The 20,107-nt window shown below is 41.2% G+C and overlaps 1 pseudogene across 1 annotated transcript; it reads right to left on the bottom strand.

The window, feature by feature from the left end:
* Positions 1-19,295: 19,295 nt before the first annotated feature.
* On the bottom strand, positions 19,296-19,605 carry LOC311591851 (U6 snRNA-associated Sm-like protein LSm3; annotated as a pseudogene). The gene has a single exon. The product of its transcript is annotated as a U6 snRNA-associated Sm-like protein LSm3 (transcript).
* Positions 19,606-20,107: the final 502 nt, after the last annotated feature.

Below are 20,107 nucleotides of genomic sequence, written 5' to 3'. Positions count from 1 at the left end.
TAGGATGGGCTCTTCTCACCCATACTGGACTGAGGAACATAGAGTAGGGAAACACCACTCAATCTACAAGCTTTAGTGGAAATTAGTCAGTATGTTTAGCTTTTGGATGCTATGATAAAACATCCAAGAAAGGCAATTTAGAAGGCAGAAAGGTTTGCTTTGCTCAGTTTCAGCCCAGGGTCACTTGGCCCCCATCACTGTGGGCCTATGGCAAGATAGATTGCCATGGTCAGGAGTACATGATAGATCAAGGGTGCTCACTCTGGCAGCTAGGAAGCAAAGAACAAGAGAGGAAAGATCCAGATGCAAAGTATAGCCTTTGAGGGCATACTCCTAATGACCTACTTTCTCCAATTTAGCCCCACCTTCTAGGGCTTCATCCACCTCTCAATAGCCCATGGAGCTAAGACTCTATCCATTGAATTAGTCTGAGCCCTTATGATCCAGTCATCTCCCAAAGGCCCTGATGTCTTGTTTTCCCTTTTCTAGACACATAATACAATTGTACCTTATCAGATTCTGTGGTCTCACTTGGCATCCAGTAATTTGGCTATATTACTCCACCAAACCACTCTCATAGGAAACTCACAAGCCCATTTGGACCACTGGCCAAGGACCATCGGCCCGAACATCTAGATTCCGCGGTCACTTCCATGTTCTAACTAACTTGTTTGCAGTTTTCTAAAACACCTACTGGGGCCTAGAAGAAGGTATTTGGAGCAATATGGAGCCAGTAGATACAGTCATCTTGTTTTCCCAGGACTGTTCCATTATTCTCACTGTCTTGAATTTGAGCATGGCCTTTGGAGTAGATTTTGTTTTCTGAGAAACTTGGGCTCACATAGTTGATTTCTGAAGTGGTTCAAGAAAAGAAACATCCAATAAGTTTTGCTTGCTCATTTATCAGAAGGCAAGATGGGTATCAGTTACCATGGATACACAACAGTATCACAGCAGGTACCTGTATTTTTACCTGTAGGTTGACTGAACAAAGTCACATAAATAAGAGAGTGTGCTTGGAGACTAAACAGCTCATGTACTTTATCAGTGTAAAATTCTCTAAAATAAATGTCTAGTGCCAAAAATCAGGGCAAGACCCTTAGTACAAGGCCCTTATAAAAGGTAGTGGTTTTGTGTGCCAAGTAGATGGCCCTCCTATGTCAAAATAGCCCTGATACAGAAAGAAGGAAGCCTTGAAGCATGAAATATGGACATCTTTAGGGGTGGGCAGATATTAAACTCAAATTTATTTGCCACTTCTTCATTGGCTAGAGAACAGCCCTGCCATCTTATAATGATTCCAAGAGAAACAAATGCCTTAAAAGATGGTATTTATCATTGTCAATATCTGTTTCACCACTTCTCATTGCTTCCAGGCCAATAGATAGAGCCAGGAGTAAGATCAGCTTGAGGAAGAAGTATCAACTCTTTTTTTTTTTGGTTCAAAAATAGTCTATATGCCAAAGAAATAATTGTGCTTGATTGAAGCTATTGAGAAGGCCAAGATGAACAGGAGCTACAGGAGTAGATGCTGGAGATGTCAGACCATAGGGATGGGGCAGAAAATATATGTTGGTTGGAGAAGACTTTGTTGGAAAAGGGACCTCACTCTGACTTGAGATTCAATGCTCTGGCAACCATGCTTGGAGTTTGTTCTATTTTCTTTTGTAATGGACCTGAAATGCTGAATATGGTGATGGCTGATAGCACAGAGAGCATTGAGGAACACCACACTTCAGAAGGAAGTAGGGGGCTATAAACTTTACCATGAAGTTACCTCAACTGCCACCGGGAAGCCAAAGGATATATTTATAGAGAATTTCTGCGTAGCCTGTTGGTACATATTCTACTCTTATGGATTTAGAGAATCCTCTTTCCTCTTGTTATACAGGAATATAAGGAATGGAAGGCAGCCTGTTGTTACAGGAGGAGACTAGCAGCATATGCTTCTTGTCCATTTACTGGCTTTAATGCAATCTTCAGAGACTGTGACACAGAACAGCACATAGGACCAATATATTGATGGCGTTATGTTACCTAAAGTGGATGAACCAATCATGGAGGCTTCTCTACTCACCCCAGTAAGGAACATGAATGCCTTGGCCAAAAGTGGAGTTCAAACACCCTATGCTTGAAGTTTTCAGAGTTTCTGTGGTTAATAACACACCGGAGGCTCATTCAAATATAAAAGGTGAATGTTTTTCATTCATCTTAGGATCATTAAGAAAGAAGCACAATTGTGCCCCCTTTTTTTTGGAGAGAACATATTCCATATTTAGCTTTTTAAAAACAATACATTTATTGGTTGACTCTGAAGACTTCAAAGGTGATTGGGAACATAAGAGTTCTGTAATAGGCCCAAGGCCTATGAACTGCAGTTCTGGTAGGTTATTAGTGGCTTGGACAAGTATGGGATCTCTGAAAAGTCACTACTGGGTTCTGAGCAGAGAGGTTCAATATTTAACAAACTACTGCTAGTGTGGAGATGGTCTCTAGTAGATGCCTGTGTGCCTGGACATGGAACGTCACGTGACTTTATGAACTTGATGATCCTTTAGGACCCAGGCATTTACTTAAGCAAACAGAGCAGGCCCAGGAGCGACCACTGAGTGTGGAGAATGCTTTATTGTTGGCCGGGTGCAAGTAGAATGTGCACATTACAAATTTGGTATCTCACACTTCCTTATTCCTCACTTCCTACTATGTTCATTGTCGTTATGTGACAAAACAAGTGTACCAATGACAGACCAGAGCCTGAATCCCACCAAAGTCTAACTTGGCGAACTAGTGATTTTTATTTAGGTTACTTAGAGAAATATGGGTGAAGGGTTACTTATATGAGCAGAAATGACTCAACGACGGCTGCATCACCAAAGCCCACCCCGGCATGGGTGACAGCTCATAGCTGGGAACGTGGAGCACACTGTATAACCAGCAAGAAGCTCAGTAGGTTGGGGGGTGTCTTTTAAGTGACTCTGGTCTAAAGCTCTTCTAGGCAGCTTGGCTGGTCTTTGCTTCTTCCAGGCATCTGGTCTGGTGTCAGAGTCCTCTTTGTAGTTTTGCTTGTCTGAGAGGGACTCTCAACTTTAATTGCTTACTTTGGCAAGGAAGGCCCTAGAGAATCTGATTGACTTTATGGACTTCCTGAACCTAATTTGAGTCGTTTACTTCCTGCTTAAGGCGCTCCCTTACAGGATGCAATGTTTCCATCTCAGAGGCTAATGTCACACAGCAATTGCACCGACCCCACTCATTCATGCCGACCTGTCACCAGAAGGGAATTTCACACTTGACTAATGAAGGAGAAAAGAATTCTGGCCCGTGTCACCAATGAGTCTGAGTAATATGTCAGTGTGAGTAGGAAATGGACAGCTGCTGCATTAGGGTGCCACTTGGGTGTCACCTAAGGGAAAGTGTGAAGGGAAATCCTCCCTGTGAGCAGAGCTGTAAAGAATGGGCCCATTATCACTTCAAATGGAGGCAAAGATGACTTGAAGGATGAAGATATGCAAATTTTAATAGCAATGTTCCTGAAAGGACTGAAAAGAACCGGACTGGAAATCAATGACAAAGAAGGTCTGAGAGAGGGGTATGTCATCTGAGAAAGGTGGATGTCATGGAACTCTATCAAAAGACCACAGATGATATGCATATTTGGCTTTTATATTAGTGTCCATCTCCCCTCCTCCCCCAGGCCCTCCAAAAGAATCAATGGAGGTGAGGGAAATAGAAAGATGACTCAGCAGTTAAGAACATGTACTGGTTTTAAAAAGGACCTGAGTTTGATTCTTGGTGTCCATGTCACATAAAATAAAAATTTTAAATGCCAGTAAATCTATCAATAGCCAGATGGTATATCCTGTACATGGTCATCAACTTTTATGGGTTATTCCAGTGTTTCTACTATGGACCAAGCAACACAGTGGCCAGGTAGCAGAAATGGAAACTTTTAGGGACTGTGAGGCAAATGCTGAAAGTCAACCAGTCATCATCTGTGGTCCACACTCTGCCTTCAATACAGCATTACCCTTGGGAGATCACCCAGATACTCCATGATAGCCTCAGAGTTCTGGATCTCTTTCATTCTGGAGAGAGCAGTGACTTGGCCTTCTTACCCACAGTGTCTCTGTTATCTCTGTGTTGGGCATGCAGAATGCTTCATCAATTGGTATAATGTCCTGCGGAACACTGCCTTGGATCGATGTACATTATTTATGGCACGAGAGATAAAAATTGGCTCATAATTATGGGCTCCACTGCTTTCATCATGAATTCCATCATCCTGAAACTTTTGGAGTCCTTTGCCACCTCTTGATTTGGATGAAGTGTTTTCCCATAAAGCAGGAGTCAACAAGCTATGACCTGCGGCCCAAATGCAGCCTGCTGCATGTTTGGGAGATGAAGTCTTCCTGGAATACAGCCATGTCCACTTATTTGAGAAAGGAGCATACTTGCTTGGATACTGTAATGGTAGAACTGGGTAGCAGTGAAAGAAACTATGGGGCACAAACCCTACATTTTACCACCCATTGCCTTATGGAAAAGTTTTCAGATCCCTGATATAGGACATGTTCTCTTATTTGCCAAGGGGCTGGGTGACACAATAAGATGTCAAGATGAGTTCATCCCTGAGATGAAAAAATTTGACCAGCACTCAATTCACTTCTCTTCTATCTGTCCTTTTTGGAACATGTTGTGCTTTGTGGCTTTCTTTCTTTCTTTCTTTCTTTCTTTCTTTCTTTCTTTCTTTCTTTCTTTCTTTTCATTTGGTTTGGTGGTTGTTTTTGTAGAAATGGGGACTGAACCTAGGGCCTCACACGTGCTCCAGCAACGTGGGCCTCAGCTCTCTAACTCGGTGACCTCATGAGAACCACTGCAACAGTTGCTTTAAAGCTTTTATCTGGTAATTCCAATTTTAGGTTGTCTTCGAACTGGCATCTGGCTTTTACATGAGAATAGCTTTGCCTCACGCTTTGGATGCTGAGTCATTTTGTGTTTTTCTTTTTTTAAACCCTGAACATTCTGTGTATGTTACAGTGAGACTCCAGGTCGTAGTAAAATCTTTTGGAGAAAGCAGTTTTTTTCTGTTTGTTTTCTGAGCAAGTAATGAGCCTGTCCTGCCGTTTGAGGCAGCAGATTCCAGTGAGATCCAATTTTCAGTCTTGGCTGTTTGGACATGCTTCTCCCTGCAGAGCTTGAGAAGAGGTGTATGTAGCAGTTCACTTCCTAAAGCAGGAGAGGAGCCAGGGGTGCTCTGCACATGCGCATTTGGGGAGAGCTAGGGCTTTGTATTGAATGGATGGGACTAGGGAATCTTTCTTTTCTATTCTCTCCTCTATGCTATTAATTTTGGCTCCCGACAGCATCGTTTATCACTCTTCTATCTACAAGCAAGGGCATTCCCTGTAGTTGGACCTACTATCTTGCCTGCTTTCACAGAGAAACAAAGGGCAAGAGAAAGGATTTCCTCCCCTTGTTGCGTACAAAAAAAGTGCCTATTTTTCTTATTGTATTCAGAAAGATGGGGGTGATCTCCAAGGTTTTAGTTGTTCATCTCACCACAGAAATATGCCACTGTAATTGACCTTGAAGCAGGACCAGGGAGAAAAGAGAGCATCATCGGAGGACCAGCTTCCACTGCACACTGGCTATGCCTGCCTGCTGCCAGTCCGCTGACAGAAAGCTGGACAGAAAAGGGAAACCCTTGAGTTTTGTGACATAGGCCTGCTGAAATTTCCCCTCACATAACTTGTTCTTCTATCAAACAAAGCTCAGCGATAAAGCTTGAGGAAACAGACAAAACTCAGAGAGACTCCATCGTCCTCCAAGACATCGCGTCCCAAGCAACCTATTACCACTAGTTCTTAGAGCCAGGTTCTATTTTGTCAAGTTTAGTCAGAGACAGGTTTACGGCCACGTGGGCCAGATCCAGAAAGACCTACACGCAGTACCTGGCTCCGTAAGTACCCCAAGCCTGCGCTCCCGAGTTCTTCCCACCACACCGGCTGGGAGCTCCTTCGTGTTAGGGTAGAGGTCGTACCTATCATGAAGAAAGGTGCAAAAACCAAGCAAAATGATTAATAGACTGACGCAGACAGTCTAGAAGTTCCTTCACGTTACCGTAGGATTTCCAACTTAACCGGTGTCCACATGAAAAATTAGTGAGGATCTAAAACAGACACTGCCTACCTTTCAGCAGAACCAGGGGCTGCTGAGGGGAGAAGAGATTTCTGGAGGCTAAGTCAGGTGAGCCTGGGGCATGAAATAATGACATTTCCTTTATTAATAGATACCATAGATGGAGTGGTCATTTACAAAGGCCTGACAAGCAGACCCTGTCTTTCAACCACTAGCCATTCCTCGGAAGAGCTAGAATTCTTTATAAAAAGTATTATTATTATTATTATTATTATTATTATTATTATTATTATTATTATTATTATTATCATGAATATGGGTGTTTTGCCTGCCTGTTTGTCTGTGTATCACACTCGTGCCTGGTGCCTACAGAAGGCAGGAAAGAGTACTGGACCCCTAGAGATGGAGCTACAGATGGTTGTAGGTTTCCATGTGGGTGCTGGGAATCAAACCCACGTCCTCCAAAGGATGGATCAGTCAGTGCTCCTAACTAATGAAACTTCTCTCCAGCTCCAAGCTTGAACTCCAGGTTCCTGCACGAGCAGGCCACGGTAAAGAGTAGGCTCTACTGTGAGCAGGAGCTGGGGCTCTGTGCAATAGCCATGGCTGTGTCCAGCCTTGGCCTGGCATCTCACTAGTGCCTATTGCAAATGACAAGGGAAAACGAGGCACCCAGCCAAAGGGGCAAAAAGCACATGCTCGGTGGCAAGCAGGTCTGGGATGTGGGATGTGGTTGTTTCCAGCTGAGGAAGACCTGGGTGTGCTCTCTCTCTGCCTGACCCTAGCTGCATTGACTGCAAAGCAGAAGTCGACACCGATGTGGAAGAGCTGAATGAGGTAGCATGTATCGTGTGCCTCTCTCATCACCAAAGCCTTTCCTCCAAGCTCTAATGAGAGCTCAATTACAGATTATCTTATTTGAAAGAGAGATTTATATCTTCAAATGTTAATTAAACTCTGCTTATAAAGTATTGCATAGTAAACATTCGCAGTTCTCCTTTAATAAACAGATAAGGGTGATTAACAACCAGCATGCATTATTTATGAGTAACATAATGCGCTTCAGAAATTTTGAAGTTCGTTGTCTACAAGTAGGCCTGCTTTCCCTGTCTCCATTTTATTATGTAAATTATTACTGTAATAATCTTTTACCTAGGAATGTTCTAAATGAATAGGCCTGGAATTAATGAAAGTTTCTTTTCATGTTGATTTCTCTTTGTGTCATTCAGTTTTTAAAGTCATCGTAACTTTGATTCATCTTCCTTTATGCCAGCCTCAGAGACAAACATAAACAAACATCTAGTAACTATTGGCTATATTAATTAATGGCGAAGGGCACATGAGTGATTATTTCTAGAGTCAACTCAAATATTAATGTAAGTGGCTGAAACACACACACACACACACACACACACACACACACACACACACACTTCATGTGTCTTTTCAATTCTAATCACTTGGAAAATTTAAATTTACAGGTAGAACTGTTAATTCACAGTAAGATCTGATCACAAGAGAACTTAGCCATGATGAGAAGTCCACTGCTTTCTAGGCCAGCAGCGATGCCACCGGGCCTGGTGCTTTACAATAAAGAGAGAGTGGCAGAGCAAGGCCAGTGGACGGAAGCCGGAACAGCAGGTCATTTATCACTATTTATAACCATTAGGTTTCCTTTCTTTTAGGATGACATATTGTCAAGAAAGATAGTTGTGGGACTTTGCTGAGAAGACAGGGGACCCTGGCCATCAGTGAGACTTCTCATTAGGTGGGCAATCCAGACACTGGAGAAGCAAGAGGACATGAATATTCATGAGCACCAGGCTGCACTCATAGCTCTAGGTACCTTATCTTACACAGCCCTCTCCATTACAACCCTGTGAGGGGCAACTAATACGTGATACCCACTGAGGGCTGAGTTGGGGCCCAGCATTTTACATTCTCAGAGCAATCTATGAGGTACAGGTACCCTACACTTTATAAGTAAGGTTTCAAGGGTTAAATGGCTTCCCTGTGGCCACACAGCTACTCAAAGCAGAAATGGAATTTGAAAGTACGTGGTTGAACTTCAAAACCTGAACCCAAATGTTCCTTTTCTCCCCTTCAAATATAAGCCACATTTTTCTTATGAGAGAAATAAAATATGCTGCTGTCAAAAAAGTAAATCAATGCAGAAAAATTTGCAAAACAAGTATTTATCTGTTTAAATTTTGAATAGGTAATATATTCCCATACCTCAAAAAGCAAAGTTGATTTTTGAATGGTAACCATGGTTATTAATCTGCTGTGACCCACCCGGAGGGCTTTTATACATATGAGGATTTATTTCTCCTTTTTATACTGACACTAGCGTATGCACACCATCTTACAGCTTGCTTTTCCCCATTTAACCATGTGGGTAGAAATCTTTGCAATCAGAGCCTAAAGAACTTTTAATTAATTTTTAATACCTGCATAGTATATTATTTCATTCCTTTCTAAAATCAAGGCTAAAACTTATAGAAGAATGGTCCTTGTTTGATAGGGATTTGACTTGTTTTCAAATTTTGGCTTTTTGACACATTCTGGATAGAATGACTTCTCACATAGCCTGTGTATCTTTACTTTCAACTACTAGCGGGGGGTAGGGGGTGGGGGTGGGGGTGGGGTGTACCCTTAGTAGACACAGCCCTTGACCTTCATGGGCACGTGCCAATTTCTCCTCTCACTGGCAAAGTTTGTGAACCTTTGTTTCTTTATGTCTCTGCAAAGTGCTTTTGGTTTTATTTTATTTTGCCAAACATTTTTGAGTTTTTCCATTCTAATAACAGACTAAAAGTTGAAGGGAGTCTGAATTACTTCTCTTTTTAAAATGATGAAAGAGGCTGAACATGTTTTTCCATGTGGAAGGAACACTCCTTTCTTCAGCACTGGTCTCTTTGCATCCTTTGCTCATGTCCCTTCCTGAGTCAGGGAGTTAGATTTGCCAGTAACCACTCCTAGTTTCTCTCTTCTCTTTTGATATGTCATGCTGTCTCTATGGATTCCTTCTCTCTCTCTCTCTCTCTCTCTCTCTCTCTCTCTCTCTCTCTCTCTCTCTGATCTCTTTCTTACTCACTCTCTCCTCTCTCTCTCTCTTTCTCTTTTTTTCTCTCTCTCTTTCTCTGTATGTGTGTTGGTATATACATATGAATGTTCTGCTTTAATTTATTAAGAAACTTCCAGCTCCCGGTGGGCATGGGTCCACGTGCTGGGCATGGGGTTTGAAAGATGAGGTCCTCAATGCATTCTGAGGAGGATGATTGTGTTCCAGAGCTACACTGAAATGTTCACACCCAAGAGCAGCCTGATCGGGAGAAAACACTTAGCGCAATGTATTAGAAATACCCAAGCCAAGATCGTCCAAGGTGGGGGCAGTCATGCACTGTGTCTGATCTGCAGAACAACAGTGACTGCACAACCATCAAAGGACCATACTGAGAGCCCCAAAACACAATGCTGGTCTTTCCCAGAAATAAAGAAACCCTGTAATGTAGATAGTCCATGCCCTACTGCCACAGGACCACGGGACCGCGCTCCAGTGATCTCCCAGGCACTCAGTCTACTGCCATTGCCTCTGCTGCTGCTGTTATTCTGGCTGTGGCCCAGCACAGTGCTGGCCAAGGAGATGGCATTTGAAGAGAGAGTGCTCTTCAGGTTGAGCCCAAGCAAGGACTATACCATCTATGCTGCAGGCCTCAAGGAGGCATGAATCAACAGAGCCACAATTCCCTGGGACAAGAAGCTGAGCTGGGCCAACATCAATAGTTCCTGTAAGCTACTCAATGAATACTTTGAGGAGCCTCCACTTGCCACCTGCTTGATGGCCCACAAGATCCAGTACCCACAGGAGTAGGAGGCCATCCAGGCCTTGACAGGCAGCAACACTCTGGCGAATTGAATGGGAGCAGAAGATCTGGCTCTGAGGACACAGAAGCAGGAGAGCTAACCCTGAGGACACAAGAACAGGAGAGCTGGATCTGAGGATGCAGGAGCAGGCGAGCCAGCCCTAGGGACATGGGAACCTGAGAGCTGACCCTGCCTTGAGGACAAAGAAGCTGGAGAGCCAGCCCTACCATGAGGACACAGAAGTGGGAGAACCAGCCCCATCCTGAGGACATGAAAGTGGATGAGCCAGCCCTGCCCTGAGGACACAGGAGCAGGAGAGCAGGCCCTGCCCTGATGACATGGGAGCAGGAGAGTGGACCCTGACCTGAGGACAAGGTAGTGGGTCCTGATCCACGGCTCTGAGTGGATCTCACCTGAACATCTACCCCATGTATGACCTGCTGGAACACATGAAGTGGCCGGACCTGCAGATCCAAAGATGAAGAATCTCCTTGACACACAGCAACAACGGGATATCTGACAGCAGTCCCAGTGAGGATTTGATAATGATAGTGTAGGCCTCCAACCAGACCCATGACTCGTAGCAATGAACATTTGAAAGTAAACATAAGTGGACAAAAGGCTATACTGTGTGATACACTACAGCTTCTGTGACAAGACTGCTTGTTTTTCTGTTTGTTCATTTTAATGGGGGGAGGAGAGGGATTTTGGTGCATGACGTGTAAATCATAGACAGTCAATAAAAGTAATAAAAAAAGAAAAGAAAAGAAAGAAAGAAAGAAAAAAAAGAAAAAAAGAGAAACTTCCATACCAATTCTCACAGTGGGTACACAAGTTTATACTCTCACCAACAACAAATAGGAATTCTTCTTTCACCATCATCTGGCCAACATTTGTTGTCATTTATATTCTTTTTTTAAAAATTCACTGTACATCCTGTGAGTAGTCTCCACTGTCCTCTCCTCCAAACCCACCCCAACCCTTTTTCTTCCCTTATCCCCTTTCTCCCTAACACTCAGAAAATGGGAGCCCCCCCCCACTAACCACCCAAACACATAAAGCCACATCAGGATTGAGCACATCCTCTTCCACTGAGGCCAGGCAAGTCAGTCCTGCTGACAGGAAGTAATAAAAAAAAGCAGGCAATAGAGTCCATGTTAGAGATAGCCCTTGTTCCTCTTGATAGGGGACCCATATGAAGACTAAAGTGCCCATCTTAGGTCCAGTCCATGCAAGGTCTTGGGTTGGAGCTTCAGTCTTTGCAAGCCCCGCTGAGCCCAGGTTAGTTGACTCTGTTGGTTTTCTTGTGGAGTTCTTGTCACCTCTGGGTCCTTCTAGCCTTACCCTGACCCTTCCAAAGGTTCCCTGTGCTCTGCCTAATGTTGGCTGTGAGTCTCAGCATCTGTTTTGATCTGCTGCTTGGTAGAGCCTTTCAGAGGAGAGCTATGTTAGGCTCCTGTCTTCAAGTATAGCAGAGTACTGTTAATAGTGTCAGGGGCTGGCTCTCTCCAATGTGGGAGGTCTCAGGTTGAGCCATCTCCTCAATCTCTGCTCTATCTTTATCCCTGCACATCTTGTAGGCAAGGTAAAGAAAGCATCTTCAACACTAGTCTAACTGGATGTCTACATGTATGAAAATGCAAATATATCCATATTTATCACCCTGCACAAAACTCAAGTCCCAGAACTTGGCAGAGAAATGCAGATCCCTGTAAATTGAAGGCCAGACTAGTCTACAAAGAGAGTCCAGGATAGCTAAGGCTACACAAAGAAACCCTATTTTGAAAGACCAAAAACAAAAACAAGTGTATCAAAGACCTCAACATAAAACGATAAACACTATGTGTATTAAAAGAGAAAGTAGGGAAGAGCCTTGAATTCATTGGCATAAGAAACAACTTCCTGAACCAACAGCTCAGGTTCTAAGATCAAAAATTAATAAAAGGGACCTCGTGAAACTGAAACTCATCTGTAAGGCAAGGGACACTGTCAACAGAACAAAACATCAAAAAGATCTTCACCAACCCTACATCTAACAAAAGGCTAATAGCCAACATATATAAAGAACTCAAGAAATTAAACACCAACAAACAAAATAATCCAATAAAAATTAAGAATCCAATTACAGAGCTAAACAGAGAGTTCTCAACAAAGGAATCTCAAATAACCAAGAAGCACTTAAAGAAATGCTAGAAGTCCGTAGTTATCAGGGAAATGCAAATTGAAAGGAAATTCCATCTTGTCAGAGTGTCTAAGATCAAAAACTCAAGTGACAGCACATGCCGGGCAAGGATATGGAGAAAGGAGAGCACTCTGTCATTGCTGGAGGGAGTGCAAATTGTAGAGCCACTTTGGAGTTTCTGAGAAAACTGGGAGTAGTAATAATAAATCAATATGACTGTGGCTATATGGAATCTTAAATAGTTTTAACTTGCACTTTCTTGATGGCTGAAGATGTGAAACCTTTTTTCCCCCAAACACCAAGTTTTATGAAAGAATCCATTATAATAGAATACTTACTAAAACTATATGAAGTTCTTTAATAGGTAAAATTTACCTATTAGATGTCATTGCCTCTCGGTTGTTACTGGCAAAGAAGAGACATGTAGGAGTCTACTGGGGCACTGAAATATCCAATGACTTCATCATGGCCATACTTAAATAAACTATTTATAGAAATAAACACTTGATATTTGTACATATTACTACAAGTAAATCATAACCTTCCAGACCATAGAAATTTTTCCCTGTGGTAAGTACTATGGTAATATATATCCTTATGCACAGATCATAGCTAGCATATCTGCATATACAAATGGAAAGGCAGCACAGCACAGTATGGTGGTAACATGAGCCAACCATGAGGTTAGGTTTCATTGACATAAATTCTACTTCTGCAATTGGTAGCTGCCCAGATGACTACCAGATTAACTTAGCTTGTATTGCTGCTAATCTCATCACCAAAATGGCAATAAAATACCTACCTAATATGGCTCGATGGGATTCAACTGCCCTGATGTATGTAAGACACTAGGAAGTATCACCTGCATATTTTGAAAGTTATTGATAAATGGCATAAAAGTTGTTTACAGAAAGGTTTATATTAGTTTATATTTCAACTACCTGGTTTTAAAGCCCTTTAAAAATATTTACTGGCATTAGTGTTTCATCTTTTGAGAACTGTGTGCTCAGTTTGTTGGTCCTTTTATGAATAGACAGTTGTATTATTTTGATGTATAAATGTTACAGTTCTTTTTTTATTTCAGTTATTAGCCTCTTATATGAAGCATCACTGGCAAAGATCTGCTCCCATTCTTAGGCAATCTCTTCACTATTTAAATAGCTTCCTTTGCTGTACAGAAGCCCTTAAATCCCAGGTGATCTCACTTGTCAGGTCCTGAGGTCCTGTTCAGAAAGCTTTTCTGTATGCTTACATCTTGTCATGTTTTTTTTTCTTCAAGTAGTTTCAATGTTCTATACTTTAGTTTGAGATCTGTGATCTACTATAAAATGATCTTTGTGAGAGTGAGAGATATGGATTTAATTCCACTCTCCTCCAGGTGGCTACCCAATTTTTCCAGCGTTATTTGTTAAGTAGGCTTCTCCTGTGTGTACTTTTGACACTTTTGTCAAAACTTAGGTGGCCACAACAGTGTGCGCTTCTTTACATGCCTTCATGTCCATTTGTTTGCTGGTGCCATGCTGGCTTTGTCGCTATGGCTCTGTAGACTCTTTGTCTATTTGTGTCTTTTTCTTTCCACATAAACTGTAGGCTTGTTTCCTCTAATTTTGTGAAGAATTTTATTGGAATTTTTATGAAGAATGTATTGAATCTTTAGGTTATCTCTGGTAATACAACCATTTTTCACAATATTATTTCTCATGATCCAGGAGTCTGGATTGGTCTGATAGGTCTTCTTAAGGTCTGGGATCTCCTTCCATTTCTTCATTCAGTATCTTAATGTTTTCATAGTAGAAGTCTTAATCTCGTTTGTTAGGTTTGTTCTGAGTTGTTTTTTTAAAAACTACTGTGAATGGTATGTTTTTCCAATTCTTTTTCTTAGCTAGTTTATTATTAACATATAAAAGCCTGTTGATTACCATATGTTGATTTTTGCATCCCACAACTTTACTGAAATTATCAGATTTAAAGGTTTTCTGATAGAGTCCATAGAGTCTACTAAGACTAGAATCATGCCACCTATAAATAAATATAATTAGACTTCTTTCCTATAAATATCCCTTTTTTACATTTGTATTTCCCTATTGCTCTAATTAACATTTTAAACACTATATTGAGTAAGAGAAGAAAAAGGTATTCTTTTTTTGTCCAGTTTTAGAAGAAATGCTCTAATTTTCCTCATTTAGTGAAATGTGACCATAGGTCTGACATATATGTTCTTCATTATATAGTAACCTGTTCAATCTATTCTGAATTTTTATTATAAAAAAGTTGAACACTATCAAATGTCTTTTCTGCATCAAAATAATCTATTTTGTTTTGGGTTTTTGTTTGTTTGCTTATTTGTTTTGTTTTTCAAGACAGGGTTTCTCTGTGTAGCCTTGGCTGTCCTAGACTCACTTTGTAGACCAGGCTGGCCTGGTACTCACAGTGATCCACCTGCCTCTGCCTCCTGAGTGCTGGGATTAAAGGTGTGCACCACCACTGCCCAGCCAAAATGATCATCTTATTTGTTATAAGTTTATTTGTTTGGTATATTACATTTACTGTATAAGTGATGTTGTTATTTCTTCAGATGAGGGGATGCAAGGAAAGCCACTACCAAGGTACCCCTTTCTAAACTCTTGCTGGTTGGTTCAACTCAGCTGTTCTAGCCCAAACTCTTCTCCTAGCTGACTGATCCAAACTGGCTTCTTTTGGTTTCTGACTGAATTACTCTGCCTGGCCTCAAACTAATTTTGGCAATACCTTTTAATCTTCTGGATCCTTCTCATTCTCTGGCTCATCTGTCTTCATCTGTGTCTAGCTTGTTTGCTCTGCAACCTGTCTTTGTCCCATTATAAACTTTGCAGTAAAAAACGACAAACAAACAAGCTCTTTTCTTTCCTTTACTGTCTCTTAAATTTCTTTTTAATTTTAACTTGTTTACTTTACATCCCAACTGTAGCTCCCTCCCTCATCACCTCCCAATTGATCCCACCCTCCCTCCCACATACCTCTTCCTCTCTCCTCTAGTCCTCAGAAAGGGGAGTCCTCCTCCCCTAACATCTGACCTTAGCCTATCGAATCCCATCTGAACTGCCTGTATCCTCTTCCTCTGTAGCCTGGCAAGGCTGCACTGCCAGGGGGAAGTAATCAACGTGTGGGAGCCAGAGTCCATGTCAGAAGTAGTCCCTACTTCTGTTATGGGACTCAAAAGGGGACTGTGCTAATGCACTACATCTGAGGAGAGTTCTAGGTCCACCCCATGTGTGGCCCTTGGTTGGTGCATCAGCCTCTGCAGCATCCCCTTCATCTGCCCGGATTTGTTGGCTTCACTGGTCTCCTGGTGGAGCTGCTGACCCCTCCAGGTCCCTCTGTTCCACAGATGTCCCTCAACTGAAGAATGGATAATGAAACTGTGGTACAATTACATAGTGGACTACTACTCAGCTACTAAAAGCAAGGAAGTCAAGAAGTTTGGAGGCAAATTGATGGAACGAGAAATGATCATCCTGAGTGAGATAACACAAACACAGAAAGGCACACATGACATAAACTCACTTCTAAGTGGATATTAGCCAGGTAATATAGGATAACCACACTACAATGCACAGACCTAAAGACACTAAATAACAAGGAGGATCCTAGGGAGGATGCTTAATTCTCAATCATCAGAAGGACAAGTAGAACAGACACCAGAAGCAGTTGAAGAGAAGGAACAGGAAGGGAGCCTACCAAAGAGGTCCTCTGAAAGACTCCACCCAGCAAGAGATCCAAGCAGATGCTGAGACACACAGCCAAACTCCGGGGTGGAGCACAGGGTGTTCCTCACTGCTCTTAAATAGCCTTTCTTTCCTGTCCTGTTCTTGTGAGAGTTGGGAATATACCATCTTTGACTCATTCTGTCAGATCTTTCTCTTATTTATCACTTTGTCTGGCCCTCAATTAGACATTACTTTCAAACATGGCTGCTTCCTTCTCTACACTAACTTTACCTTTACTGTTTGGGATCGAAGGGGTGTACAAAGAGTATGTATCTGCATTTTAGGCAGATCATATAGACTAGAAGGCTTTTGGATCGCAGAGTAGCCATGTTGCTGGATTAAAATTCCTCTACATTACTGATTTTCATCTGTTGAGCCAAACTTCTTTCATCAATCCTGTTTACCATGACTTACGATATCAGTTTTTAAGAGATGAGACAGGGTTTCTTTTTGTAACCTTGGCTCTCCTAGACTCACCTTGTAGACCAGGCTGGCCTGAAACTCATAGAAATCCTCCTGCCTCTGCCTCCCTGTGTGCTGGGATTAAAGGCATGCACCACCACACCTGGCAACATATAATATTCTTAATGTGAATTCATTTTGCAAATATTTTCTTGAAGGTTTTTACATCTATATTCATCAGAATAATTGGTTTGTAGTTTTATTTTATTTGGAGGGAACTTCATTTTGTTTGGGGTATTATGGTAATACTGGTTTCATAGAATGAAGTTAGTGATATACATTCCTTTTTATTTTGTAGAAAAGTTTGAGAAGTCTTTGTGCTATACTTTTAAAGTCTTTAGAAATTGGCCAGATATAGTGGTGCATACCTTTACTCCCAGCACTCAAGAGGCAGTGGCAGAAATATTTCTGTGAGTTCAAGGCCATCCTGGTCTACATAGTAAGTTCCAGATCAATCAGAACTATACAATAAGATCTCTCTTAAAGAAATGGTTTTAAGAATTGGTTTGAGTTTATGGAGAGATCTTACTGCTTTAATCTCATGGCTTGTTATTGGACTTTTAAAATTGTTTATATCTTTTGATTTTAATTTTGGTAGAAACGTGTATGATGGCTGCCTATTCTTAGTTGTCAACTGAACTATATCTGGAAGTAACTAAAATTCAAAAATGGATGGAATACAACTGAGAGCTTTCCCCCCTCATTATTTTGAAGTAGGAACATCCACTTGTAATCTTGATTTTGAGGTGGAAAGACACACCCTTAACCTGGGCCACGCCTTCTTCTGGAAGCCTATATAAGGACATGGAAGCAGGAAGCCTGTATAAGGACATGGAAGCAGGCAGCCTGTATAAGGACATGGAAGCAGGCAGCCTGTATAAGGACATGGAAGCAGGCAGCCTGTATAAAGACACGGAAGCAGGCAGCATGTGCTCTTTGCCTGCTTGTCCTTGCCTTGTCAGTAAGTGCATCTCTTCGCTGGCATGAGAACCTACGCCTTCAGGTTCCAGTATCTAGTGAAGACCAACTAAGACATCTAACCTCACGGACTGAGTAACTTGGACTTTCTATCCATAGCCAGCTTCGTGTGTGTGTGTGTGTGTGTGTGTGTGTGTGTGTGTGTGTGTGTGTGTGTGTGCGCGCGCACACACGCGTGTGTGCTTGTGTTAAAAGTTTGAGGTGCATCATCAAACTTACTTATTTGAGATTTCCGATACTTTAATGTGAGCACCTACAGTTGTTAACTCTTCTCCTGGAACTGCTTTAGGCTGTCATGCAGAGGACCTGGGGAACTGTGCTCTCAGTTCTCACTTGTTTCTATGCATTTTTACTTCCCTATCTGATGTCTGCAGTGCTTCAGTGACCTACTATTAATTCAAAAGCATTTGTGTAGGCTACTCATTTGTGTAGGTTTTAGGTGTTCTCTTGTTAAGTCCTAGTTTTATTCCATTGTCATTTGATAAGGTACAATGATTATTTAAATTTTTCTTCTTGTATTTTTAAGGCTTTTTTTTTTGTGGTCTATAATGGGCTCAGTTTTAGAGAAGGCTCCACGAACTGCTAAGAGGAATTTCTATGTGTTGACTAGAATAGACTATAGGTATTTATTAAATCTGGTTGACCTGTAGTATAATTTTCACTCTGAAGTTTGCTTCCCAATTTTTTTTTTTGTTTTGAAAATCTACCACAAAAGTGGAATATTAAAGCTTTTCGCTACTACACTGCCAGGATCGAAGAGAACTTTTTATCTTTAATGTTTGTTTTATGAAACTAGGACCCTAAAAATACTATGCATAAAAATTTACAATTTCTATATTCTCTTGATAATTTGCTCCCTGGATTAATATGTAGTGGCCTTCCTGATTTCCTATGAGTAGTATTGGTTTGAAGTCTACATGATGGGATATGAGAATATCTATGCGAGATTGTTTATTACTTCTGCTTGCTTGGTAAATTGATTGCTACCCTTTGGTTCTCATTGCTGTGGTTGCCTGTGCTATCTGTCTCTGGTTCTTGGTGACAGCATATAGTTCCCAATCCAGTCTCTTAATCTGCACTTATAAAATGGTGAATTAGACTCATTTGCATTTAAGGCCATTAATGAGAGGGCTTTAATATTTCCTGTGTTTTCCCTGGTTGTTGCTCTGGTTGATTGAATTGATAGTTCTATTCCTCTTCCTCTGTTATTATTAGAGGTCGGCTGATATGCTGTACATGGTAGTATTTGTACGTGGTGGGTTCCTTTCTAGCTGTCCTCTGATCACCTGTTCCCCATCAAAACCTATCATTTTCTGTGTTCTTAGGGATGAGTCTTTCTTCTTCTTTTGTGTGTAGTATATGTTAAAGAATTTTGTGCAGTGTTGGATTGTTATAAATTGCCTTAATGTTTTTGCTTTGAAATGTTCTTGCTTCTCCAGGAACATTAAGAGACAACATTGCTGGATAAAGTAGTCTTAGTAGCTAGTTATTTATTTACTTCCTGGGCATAAAATATGTAATTACTTATTATAATAAAAAAATAGTTTGAGGGATATTAGGGTGAGCAATGAAAGATCTGATATTTCTTTCTTAGCATGTAAGTTAATGTTTTCTCTCTCTTTTTAAAAAAGGAAATATCACATTGAATTTAAAGAAAAACAACCTGAAAGCAACTGCAAGAACAACAGGCAAAGCAGCCCCTGAAGAGGGCAAGGTGGTTACGCTGACTAGAGAGCTGGAGAAAAGGAGCATGTCATTTAGCTGGAGAGGTTGTGTGTTACTTACAAATGAACTTTTTTGAGGGTGGAGGGATCCGTGGGTCATTTCTGGCTATCAGAACGCATGTGAGCTTCTCTCTGTGAGTGTCCTGCAGATATCAAGAGGTAAAGTCTCCACTTTCCCACACAGGTTCATCTTCTGTCTCAGCCAACACTCAATGTAGGGGCAACTAGAACAGCACCGTCTCCTGCATGAAGAGCGTGGGGATGTTCTGTGTTGCTGATTGATATATCTCTTCACACACGTCTCTTCATCCACCTCTATCATCTTCACAGTTTCTTCTACATCTTCCAGGATCATATTTAAGTGTTGATCACAAGCATGTAATCTACCTCAAATCTCTTGATCATTTCTCATCTCCACATAAATTTGCTCATCCAAACTGAGCCTGATGAGATCCAGGGAATCCGCTATAGTAGTGGTAATCTGTTGCTGATCTACATCGTCCACCATGTTTTCTGTTTCTTCTCTTAAGACTTTGAGTATTGTGTCTTTATTTTATGTATTTGATATATTTGCTATGTTGTCATGGGAAGGTTCTCTGGCTTTGTCTGTTTGGGGTTCTCAGTGCCTCGTGCGTTTGGATGTGCATTTCTTTATCTAGGCTTGGGAAATTCTTGACTATGATATCACTGAATAACTTATCTAAATCTCCTTATTTTACCTGTGAATTCTTAGTTTGGGCTCTGGAATATTTCCCAGAGCTCTTGGAAGTTTTCCTACTGTTCATTATTTTCTTAAATATATAGATGTATCAATGTACAACTGTCTCAACCTTGTCCTCCATCTCTGGAATTCATCCTTAATCTTGATTTTATGTTTTGATCATATTTTCCATTGTGCTTTTAAACTGGTAGGTTATTTTATTTTCAAAACTTCTGTTTGATTTTTTTTTTGGAACTGTAATTTACTTCACATGTTTCCCCTTTATACTTTAATTTTTTTCTTTCGTGTT

Source organism: Acomys minous (assembly GCF_964271855.1).
Source record: "Acomys minous genome assembly, chromosome: 2".
Lineage (NCBI taxonomy): Eukaryota > Metazoa > Chordata > Mammalia > Rodentia > Muridae > Acomys > Acomys minous.
This window is presented reverse-complemented; position numbering and strand designations above follow the sequence as displayed.